The sequence below is a fragment of the Nilaparvata lugens genome, chromosome X (genome assembly GCF_014356525.2).
Source record: "Nilaparvata lugens isolate BPH chromosome X, ASM1435652v1, whole genome shotgun sequence".
Lineage (NCBI taxonomy): Eukaryota > Metazoa > Arthropoda > Insecta > Hemiptera > Delphacidae > Nilaparvata > Nilaparvata lugens.
In genome coordinates, this window is record NC_052518.1 from 104,210,866 (window position 1) to 104,222,121 (window position 11,256).

Sequence of the window (11,256 nt, forward strand, 5' to 3'; positions counted from 1 at the left end):
ATTCATAAACACTCGTCTCTCAGACTATGGCACAACAAAAACACAACATAACCTCAAAACCAGTTACAATACATCACCGATCGCATGCACAGCACTGACTGGAGAACTAGTTGGTAGATGAGAAGGGAGGACAGCCCTCCCCCACACTCCCTTCCGTCGTCTGACAGGCGAATGATTATGAATCTAGGGTTAAGGGCTACTCGCTTAGCTGATCTGTGGTCGTTCAGTTTTTTTTTATAATAAAAAACAAAAATTACTATTTAGAATTATGGATCAGAAAAATTAAAAAATACACAATTGACTATTATCTTAAAAAGAGTCCCTTGGCCTGCTCCTCAAGGTCCAGTTAAAGCACTCCCAATTTTAAATAAAAAAAAATTACAAAAAAAACTCTGCCAGTTGATTGAATCAAAAACACCAGCTTTCCCAATTCTCTAGTTGAAGCCGTCATTAAAAACAAGTTCCATGGACACTCTTATTTCAATAATAATATGGCACAATTTCAATTATTTTCACAATAAATCTTATGATCAGCAAATCTCATGCTTTCAAATACAGTTAGTTTATATTTATTTATGGAGACAACAGGTAACCCCATTCAGTCTCCTGTACAAAACAACAATAAATTATTGAATACCTACAAATATGTTATTGGAGTAGGAGGTTGAAGAGGCTGTGAGATTTGAAATTTGTCTGTTCATTAAGGATGTTGTGGGGGTCTCTTTTGATATGATCATAATTTCGAATTGTTCTAGGGTGTTTAGTTCAGGTTTATGATGTGTGAAATTTTCAAATTTGTGGCTACGTCTGTGTAGGTGTGATTGTTTTCAATTATGTGGGTGGCAAATGCTGATTCGGGGTTTTTGATGTGTTCTTTGAATCTTTTTTTTTTTAAATGAACGTCCATTCTGATCTGAGTCATAGTTTTGGCTATTTGAACAGTCAAGTTTGCATACCCTTGGGTTTTCATATATGTTTTGTTTCTATTATTTTTTGGTAAAAATAGGTTTTTGGTTTGGAATGCTATATTATATATGTGTATTTTTTCCAATGAAAAGACAATAGTGAACTTAAAACTTTCCAAATCATGAATAAAAACAAATTGGTGCAAACTCAAACACAAATCTACAAATTGATTTTTATTTTGTGAAAATAAGATTCGTTTTAAAACTCACCTTCATTAATTAAAACTCATTTTCGACAGTTGATAAGGCAGACATTTGAAGGAAGCATGGCCAGTATTGAGACAGTGTGATCAGTCAAAAGTTATTGAGAGTCACCAAGCTTTCACATATCGCTTATTGTTTGAAACAGCAATGTAATTTCCATCCATTTTCACGGAAATAATAATTTTTTTTTATTATTTAACCCTAGAATGGTGACGTTCCAAAAAGGTCACTTAAGAGTAACCATGAGTAAATTTTACTCCCATTCTAGTTTTTTCGCAATAACTTAATAAATCAGTAGAAATGTAATAATTTTATTTGAAAACATGATGAAATACAGTTCTGCAGTTAATTTATTTGTAAATAATGTAATTGATAATGTTGATATAATTGATAATATTGATGTAATTGAAATTCAGTCAATGTCTTTGATGAAATACGTCTAATTAGTATGAGATCAATCATATTTAGCATCCCTTACATGTCTTCTTTTGATGCTCTCCACATATTGGTTTTTGACATGTAGAACAGTAGGTTGTAGTGTATCTTCTCTTTGTGTATGGACAGTATGAGCCGTATTTTCTTTCTTTTTTGTCTTTTACAACTGGGGCGTGTTGTTCTTCAATTGCTCCATCAACAATTTTTGTCAACATGGCCTTCACTTCCTTATTGAGATGAACATTTTGCTGTCTCAGACTCTGCCTGTCTCTTGTGAGCTGCTCATGTAGTTTCAGCATAAATTCTAGTCTACATAGTGGCTTCCCACCTTTTGCAATAACATTGTTCACATAGATTACATATAAATTGATGGCTGCAATATTCAGTATATTGTAGAAAAGACACATTGGCCATCTTTTGGTCTTTCTGCCACAGTTCATGTTACTGCACATCATGTTGAATGTGTCCACAGCCCCTTTAGTTTGGTTATAATAAATGTGAGTATAATGTCTGGTTTCTTTGTAGATGGATCCAGTTTACTGTCACTATGCATTGATGACAGCAATGCCACTGTCTTATTCTCTTTTGTTTTGTATGATACAGCTGTTAAATGTTCATGGAACATGATCCAACTGCCCTATTTTTCAATTTTGGATTAGTAAATTCTTTTGGAAACTCAGGTTTGTTCTGTTTCACAGTACATACGACCGTCAGCTTTTTTCTTTCAGCATGGAGATGACAAGAGAGATGCTGCTGAACCAATTGTCCATAGTTACATTGCGATTTGATCCTTCAATGGACTAATCTATTTACTAGAGTTGCAGCAACTGGTTTACCAGCTTCCACTGTACCTTTCCCAATGTAGATAATCGCATCCAACTAACAAAACAACAAACACAGATAGTTTTTCCTTGTAAGATGATAACTCTTTCAGGGAATAGTTGTTTCCATGAATAAATATTAGAGCATGTTCTATCAGCTTTTTAGACTCATCCGTCAAGTAGAGTGTTGTCATCTCCACTTTATATTTTGATGGCACATTATTCTGATCAGCAATCAGTTTCTTTTTCAATCATAGCTTCTTTCTTTTTAGTTGGTATGATAAAATTTTCCTCATTTTTTACACGGTCATTTCGACTTTTATTCTTGGCACTCATTTTTGTCATAAATCGTTACAAATGCCAATATTTATTGGAGAGTTTGTGGTTTTAAAATTATTCAAATAGCCAACATCACCCATCACCTTTCAATTGACAAATTTCAGGTTGAAACCTACCTGTAAATTATTGCAAACTGTGGAATGTGGGTATTGATGTATCGATACCCAAACCCATCCCTAAAAAATAGCATACTATACTTCAGATTTTACTGTACTTTGTAATGTATACTTTATACTGATTATACTTTATACTGTACTTCAGATTAGCCTTCATATCCTAGCCTTGAAGCAAAAGAAACAAAAGAATTTACACAATAATAATTTTTCTGTTTCATTTTTGTCAGATTTTCATTTTTGTTTCACTTTTTAAACTTTTGTAGCAGTTTCACTTTTTAGTATACAAGAATATTATTATGGCCAATTTGGTTGAATTGTTACAGTGTTGTCAGACTGTGAAACCGTTAAAATCTTGGTTAGTTAACCGGAAAACCTAAACGGGATTAAAAACTCTTTGTAATTTTCTTCTGCTGGTACCGGCACGCACCTGGCACTAGCTCGCAATTCGGGAAATCAAATTTAAATAGTTTTTCCTAAATATTATTGATAGCAGAGATTATTTTTAACATTCTGATCAAAATTAAACTCTGGTTCATTTAACATTATATTCAGTTACTTCTGATCATATTGTAAGGTAGCTGGTGAGAAGAAAAAGAAACTATAGCTTTCGGTTTTTATTTAACATCAAAAATTATATATTCAATACGAATATTCCAATATTAAACTGTGCGAAATGGAAAACAAATGCAATTGAAATAAAGGAAAGATTACAACAATAATCAACAATCAAAATTTCTGATTATAATAATCAGATAATAATTTAAGGGCTACTCGCTTAGCTGATCTGTGGTCGTTCAGTTTTTTTGATAATAAAAAACAAAAATTACTATTTAGAATTATGGATCAGAAAAATTAAAAAATACACAATTGACTATTATCTTGTGAAAATAAGATTCGTTTTAAAACTCACCTTCATTAATTAAAACTCATTTTCGACAGTTGATAAGGCAGACATTTGAAGGAAGCATGGCCAGTATTGAGACAGTGTGATCAGTCAAAAGTTATTGAGAGTCACCAAGCTTTCACATATCGCTTATTGTTTGAAACAGCAATGTAATTTCCATCCATTTTCACGGAAATAATAATTTTTTTTTATTATTTAACCCTAGAACGGTGACGTTCCAAAAAGGTCACTTAAGAGTAACCATGAGTAAATTTTACTCCCATTCTAGTTTTTTCGCAATAACTTAATAAATCAGTAGAAATGTAATAATTTTATTTGAAAACATGATGAAATACAGTTCTGCAGTTGATTTATTTGTAAATAATGTAATTGATAATGTTGATATAATTGATAATATTGATGTAATTGAAATTCAGTCAATGTCTTTGATGAAATACGTCCAATTAGTATGAGATCAATCATATTTAGCATCCCTTACATGTCTTCTTTTGATGCTCTCCACATATTGGTTTTTGACATGTAGAACAGTAGGTTGTAGTGTATCTTCTCTTTGTGTATGGACAGTATGAGCCGTATTTTCTTTCTTTTTTGTCTTTTACAACTGGGGCGTGTTGTTCTTCAATTGCTCCATCAACAATTTTTGTCAACATGGCCTTCACTTCCTTATTGAGATGAACATTTTGCTGTCTCAGACTCTGCCTGTCTCTTGTGAGCTGCTCATGTAGTTTCAGCATAAATTCTAGTCTACATAGTGGCTTCCCACCTTTTGCAATAACATTGTTCACATAGATTACATATAAATTGATGGCTGCAATATTCAGTATATTGTAGAAAAGACACATTGGCCATCTTTTGGTCTTTCTGCCACAGTTCATGTTACTGCACATCATGTTGAATGTGTCCACAGCCCCTTTAGTTTGGTTATATGTGAGTATAATGTCTGGTTTCTTTGTAGATGGATCCAGTTTACTGTCACTATGCATTGATGACAGCAATGCCACTGTCTTATTATCTTTTGTTTTGTATGATACAGCTGTTAAATGTTCATGGAACAAGAACATGGATGATCCAACTGCCCTATTTTTCAATTTTGGATTAGTAAATTCTTTTGGAAACTCAGGTTTGTTCTGTTTCACAGTACATACGACCGTCAGCTTTTTTCTTTCAGCATTAAGATGACAAGAGAGATGCTGCTGAACCAATTGTCCATAGTTACATTGCGATTTGATCCTTCAATGGACTAATCTATTTACTAGAGTTGCAGCAACTGGTTTACCAGCTTCCACTGTACCTTTCCCAATGTAGATAATCGCATCCAACTAACAAAACAACATACACAGATAGTTTTTCCTTGTAAGATGATAACTCTTTCAGGGAATAGTTGTTTCCATGAATAAATATTAGAACATGTTCTATCAGCTTTTTAGACTCATCCGTCAAGTAGAGTGTTGTCATCTCCACTTTATATTTTGATTGCACATTATTCTGATCAGCCAGCAATCTTTTCTTCTTTCTTTTTAGTTGGTATGATAAAATTTCCCTCATTTTTTACACGGTCATTTCGACTTTTATTCTTGGCACTCATTTTTGTCATAAATCGTTACAAATGCCAATATTTATTGGAGAGTTTGTGGTTTTAAAATAATTCAAATAGCCAACATCACCCATCACCTTTCAATTGACAAATTTCAGGTTGAAACCTACCTGTAAATTATTGCAAACTGTGGAATGTAAAAAATAGCATACTATACTTCAGATTTTACTGTACTTTGTAATGTATACTTTATACTGATTATACTTTATACTGTACTTCAGATTAGCCTTCATATCCTAGCCTTGAAGCAAAAGGAACAAAAGAATTTACACAATAATAATTTTTCTGTTTCATTTTTGTCAGATTTTCATTTTAGTTTCACTTTTTAAACTTTTGTAGCAGTTTCACTTTTTAGTATACAACAATATTATTATGGCCAATTTGGTTGAATTGTTACAGTGTTGTCAGACTGTGAAACCGTTAAAATCTTGGTAATACTTTGAATCTTTTTTTTTAAATGAACGTCCATTCTGATCTGAGTCATAGTTTTGGCTATTTGAACAGTCAAGTTTGCATACCCTTGGGTTTTCATATATGTTTTGTTTCTATTATTTTTGGTCCTTGAATTGAGCTGTAATCTGGTATCTTTGTTAATGTAAGATTTGAACCCATTTGAGGACATACAGTTGAAGTAATCAGCTGTAGTTTTGTTGTTGGAGTTTTAATTTATATTTAGGTCGCCGAGAAATATAGAGTTTTTATGTTCTTTAGTAGAAGCTTGACAAGGTTCACTGGAGCTCCCAATCTTGCACATTCAGTAAATAGTATAATATTGCTACAAATTGTAGAAATAAATTTACATAAGGTATAATACGGTATTAATCCAAGAAGAAAAGATATAAAGAGGACCAGTTTGGGAGAGTAGGCCATGTCAGAGTTCTCAGATAAATTTTAGGCTTGACTAGTGAATACAGGCATGTTAAAGTTGTGAAGCTCAGTTTGGATGAAATATATATATATATATGTATATATATAATTTTCCTTTTCAGAAAGTTCTACAAAATAGTGAATATTGTACGTATTATAGTAACAAAATATTACAGAATAGTAAATACGTGTGATAAGAAAAGGGATATTACAGTCAACTAAGAGCAACAATTCCTTGGAAAAAGGCAAAAATAAACCAGCTTATTAAAAAAAATTAATAAATGAAAATAATAATCATAATAATAAGAACCTTGCAATGGTAAGATCATTATCGTAGCCTCAAAAATGCAAAAACTCACCAATAAAGCCTCAGATAAACTATATTCAGCTTGTTCACTTAGCAGGGTTCCCTAAAGTGTGAGGCAAGGCGTCAGTGTTTTTTCCAGCATATCTGGGAGAAAACTGTGACATAATCCTCCCATTTTCCCTCCAAGTCACTCTTCCATCACTTGACCACACATTCTTAAAACCTAATCTATCAGCGATGCTTTTCAAAAACCAGCGTCTTTTTTGAGTGAGATCCTCATGTATGACGATGCCGGTTCCTTTCAATTTATGCCTATTCGAGATGACAGCGTGACGGACCTGATAGCTGATGAACTTTACTAGTAGCTGTCGAGGCCTAGGTCGCGCACCAGTAGCCACCACATCAGCGTGCGTCGATCTCCATCCTACACGATGACATCGGTCAATGTCAGCTGGCATGATTGTTAAACTAAGCTTATCATTTATTAGGGCTGCCACAGCGTCCATGGACATATCCTCACCGTCGGTCTCAGGAAGCCCCGAAATACAGACATTGTTTCTCCTCTGGTATTGTGCCAAATCGTCCAGACGGTCATCATAGTTTTGTTGTAGATGCGTGAGTTGGCCCTTGAGTAGCTTCACCTCACCTGACAGCTCGTCTACCCTGGCGAGAGCCACCTCCAGTTTGCTCGCCATTGCAGCTCCGATTGTCTCACACAGACGAGTCTCCAGTCTAGCAGGGAAGTGGTCGATGAAATCATCTTTCAAAAGCAGCGCCTCGGTTATTTGTTTTTGCGTCGCCATGGCAACAGGAATGCTATCAGTACTCGAGGAGCAAGACAAAGAGGAGGCAGTTCTGCTCGTCTCCCCACTCTGTTGTCGATTTGGTTGCTGCTGCTGCTTCTGATTATGATGACTTTGCTGCTGAAGTTTAGCCAGTGGATTGATAGGCTTATCTTTGCTGGTTTTCGAACTGGCTGTTGCACGAGTCGTTCGTGGTGACAAATACATTATTTAAAGATCATAAAAGAAAAGAATACACATCATGACGATGTTTAGATACCGATATTTGAGCAGGAATCTGTGGTTGATTAACTAAATCACACTTGTAAATAAAAACCAACTCAAATAGTAACGAAAAATCCACTAAAACAGATAATTTTTAGGGAGCTGTCCTATTGCACGTCAGCCTTCAAACATTTCTTGAAAGAAATACACAGATAGTTTTTCCTTGTAAGATGATAACTCTTTCAGGGAATAGTTGTTTCCATGAATAAATTACTCTTTCCATGATTTTAGAAAAAACACTAAAAATTCTTATTGGGCAGTAATTTGAGGGATCGTTGTGATCATCATCTCATCTTTCAGCATCGAGAGAATCAATTTTTATTGGGTATATGACTCAAAAGTAAAAATTTTCATGATAAAAATTCCAGTACAAATCATGATGATGAATCAAGTAAAACACTTTTGATAATTACACATAATAATGAATAAATTAAACAGTACAAATACGATGATCAGATTTTTCCACAAGTGCTTTATGAAAGTACTAAGTACATATGGAGATAATTGAATTGATCCAAGATTAAACATTTTTGAATGTTTAGTTAAATTTCAATTCCTAAGCGACGCTAGTAATGAGAGTTGAACAGAGCAAGTTATAAGATTTTGTTGGTGGATAACATAGACAAAATATTAAGAAATTCAAGTAGCTATCATGCTTTTAAAAATTGCAACCAACTCTTTGAATCAAATTGAGCAGAGAACAATGACACAACCCTGCTTACTTACTTTACTTTATCCGGCTCTACAGTCCTGGGTGGACTTTGGCCTCCTCAACATAGCGCCTCCATTCGTCTCTATCCTGAGCACTCCGTCGCCAGTTTGCCACGCCCAGCACCTGGAGGTCTCCGATCACGTCGTTCAGCCATCTTGTCCGTGGTCGACCTCTCTTTCTCGTCCCAAGCATTCTTTCTTCCAGGAGTCTTGATGGTACCCTCTCGTCACTCATTCTGGCTAAATGTCCAAGCCATTCAATCCTTCTGGCCTTTATGAAACGCACCATATTTCCTGCTCCAATGGCCTGGTCTATTTCAACATTGAATCTGGCTCTCCACACTCCTCCGTCACATATTGGTCCCCAGATTCTTCTGTACATTTTTCTTTCAAATGACCTTAATGCTTTTTCATCTTTGTTCAAGATAGTCCATGTTTCGGCCCCAAAGGTTACAACTGGTCTCACTAGCGTCATGAACATTTTCACCTTTGTTTTTCTGGATATGAGCCTGCTTTTAAATATTTTTTGATTAGCAAAGTATGCTCTGTTGCCCATCATTATCCGATTGTGTATTTCTTGACTGGTCTTATTGTCTGCTGTCAGGGTTACCCCAAGGTATTTGAACTCTCTGACGCCTTCTATAACACAGTCATCGGCTATTTCCAGATTACATACTTGCCTTCTTGCTTGATTTGCAGACATTCTCATATATTTAGTTTTATTTATGTTCACTTCAAGACCCACCTCTCTTGCCTCTTCCCTCATTTTGCTAAAAATTTCTTTGAGGCTATTTTGATTTCTTGAGACTAGGACAACATCATCTGCATAAGCTAATACTTGGTTTGTTCTGTTGATTATAGTTCCGCTTGTGCCGAGTTTCTGGAGCACCATCTCTAGAACCAAATTGAATAGTGTTGCAGAGAGAGCATCACCTTGTCTAACACCAGTAGTAACACTGAACATTCAGCTAGTTTTGTTACCTATCTTAACTTGAGCGGTTGTGCTGGACATTGTTAGCTTTATGAGACTTATCAATTTTCTCGGTATTCCATTTGCAATTAATACTCTCATCATTCTCTCTCTCCTGATGCTATCGAATGCCTGGCGGAAATCAACAAAGAGCAGATGTAGATCTGTATCATACTCAAAACATTTTTCCATCATCTGCTTCATGGTAAAAATTTGATCGATTGTACTTCTTCCTTGTCTGAAACCACATTGATGCTCTCCCATTATTTCTTCCACATACACACCTAGACGCTTCAAAAGCCATGCAGAGAAAATCTTAAATGAAGTACTTAACAGTGTTATTCCCCTGAAGTTGTTGCATACCATTTTATCCCCTTTTTTGAAAATAGGACATATTGTTCCAATTTTCCATTCATCAGGCATTGTCTCTTGTTCCCAAATCCATAAAATCAAGGTATGCATGGCTCTTCTCATCCTTTTTCCTCCATACTTTAGTAACTCAGCTGGTATTGAGTCCCCTCCTGGAGCTTTATTATTTTTGAGCTTTTTCATAACTTCTTCTACTTCAGCATATGTTGGGGGCTGAATTAGGGGCTCAGCACTATCATATACTATTGGGTCTTCTTCATCTTCAACTTGATTCAATAAACTGCTAAAGTGGTCAGCCCATCTATCCATTATCTCGCTATCTTCACCAAGCACTCTTCCATTCAAGTCCTTACATGCAATCAAGCTTGGTTGGAAGCCTTTTCTCATCCTTTTCACTGCTTGGTAAAATTTCCTACTTTCGTTTCGCTCGTTCATTATCTCCATGTTTTCAATGAGCTTTTTCATATATTCTCTCTTCTTTCTTCTACAAAGCTTGTTGGCTGTCTTCCGACTCTCCATATACTTAGCACGATTTCTCCTTGTTTCCCTTTGCATCATCGACCGTCTATCTTCATTTTTCTGGTTTACAGCTGCCTTGCACTCATCATCATACCATTCTATGTTTCTTCCCCTACTTCTCTCACCAAGGCTGTCTGTGGCGACCTCATTAACTGTTCTTTTTAAATTATCCCATAGCTCCTCTATATTCCTGTCATTACCCTCGAAATCATTCAGGCCTTCAGGGATAAGTCTTTCAAGTTCTCTTTCATATATATCTGTCCTCTCTTCATTTCTCAATTTTTCTATGTCCAACATGCACCTTCTTAGCCCTCTTTCATATCCGACTCTTGATAGTCTCTCCCTCAGCTTTACCGAGACAAGGAAGTGATCAGAGTCACAATTTGGACCTCTCTGGGATCTCACATTTATGATTGACGAGGCATGTCTTTTAGATATCAACACGTGATCAATTTGATTGACTGTTTCTGATGAGGGTGAGGTCCAGGTACCCATGTGAATATTTTTCCTTGGAAAACATGTACTGCTGATGATCATATTGTTTGCTATTGCAAATTCACTGAGTTTTAAACCGTTCTCATTTGTTACATCATGTATGGTGTTCTTGCCTGCCACTGTGTTCAGAAAATCTTCTTTCCCAATCTGGGCATTCAAGTCTCCTATCACTATCAGCATGTCATATTTGGGTACCATTCTGCATTCCCTCTCTAAGGCTTCATAGTAACTATCTTTTTCATTTTCATCCCCTTCCTCAGTTGGTGCATACACAGAAATTATTGATATATTTCTAAATTTGCCTTTGATTCTTATTCGGCACAGTCTGCTGCCTGCAGGGTAGAAACCTAGTATAGATGATTTGAGCTTTTTTCCAATCATGAAGCCCACTCCACCTTGCCCTGTTCTGTCTTCTGGTCCACTATACAACACTGAGAAATCTTTTTTCTCTATTTTTCCACTTCCGTGCCATCGTATTTCCTGGAGAGCAATCAACTCTATCTTGAACTTTGTCATTTCATTAGCTATCTCCATCATCCTTCCAGCTCTCATCATCGTTCTCACATTCCATGT